This window comes from Myotis lucifugus, unplaced genomic scaffold (assembly GCF_000147115.1).
Source record: "Myotis lucifugus unplaced genomic scaffold, Myoluc2.0 scaffold_2, whole genome shotgun sequence".
Taxonomy (NCBI): Eukaryota; Metazoa; Chordata; class Mammalia; order Chiroptera; family Vespertilionidae; genus Myotis; species Myotis lucifugus.
In genome coordinates this window covers 32,244,881-32,245,558 of record NW_005871050.1, presented here as the reverse complement: position 1 = coordinate 32,245,558, position 678 = coordinate 32,244,881, and positions in this window count along the sequence as shown.

The window sequence follows — 678 nt, the reverse complement described above, 5'->3', positions numbered from 1 at the left end:
TCCAGTTATATGCCAAACAGTTTCCTTACAGGCCATCCATGGGAGGATGTAGACCTCAAGTTCAAGAGAACTATGCCTTTCTGAGGTTCCTGAAAGGATAAAGAACAATATCAAAGAGCCTATATAGACACTGGTTAAGATTCATCTCTTTTAGAAAACCTTCCTCTGCTAATCTAACTTGGCACTCAAATATCTTCATAGTCTTTAAAAACAACTATTTTTTATAAGGCAGGTTTCATATATTAGTCCCATATTTTTGCTGCTTTGCCATTTTTTCTTAGTATTTCTTTCCCTGAGGCAAGCACGGTATTTCCTTTCCCCTTCTCTCCACCCTCACTGGCACCTGCTGCTTCAACCCAACCCACACCCTCCCTGCCTCTCACCAGCCTAGTCTCAGCTCTCTGATGATACTATATTCTCAGGATGGGATATTGACCTTCTGGTTCTCAGATAATGTTCCTAACTTTTCTCAAAGTCAATTATCCTCCTTGGAAATCACCCACATACCTAACTCTGACCTTTCCTTTAGTCTATTCTGTGAACCTGCACTGGTCTTGTCCCCTCTCTGGGTCTCTGTTATCCTCTCAATAAAATTATACAATGCTAGCCTCCTCCTGCTTGTCACAATCTGTTTGCAGAAGCAATAGCTTGTATTTCGTCCTCATTCAGCTGGAGAAT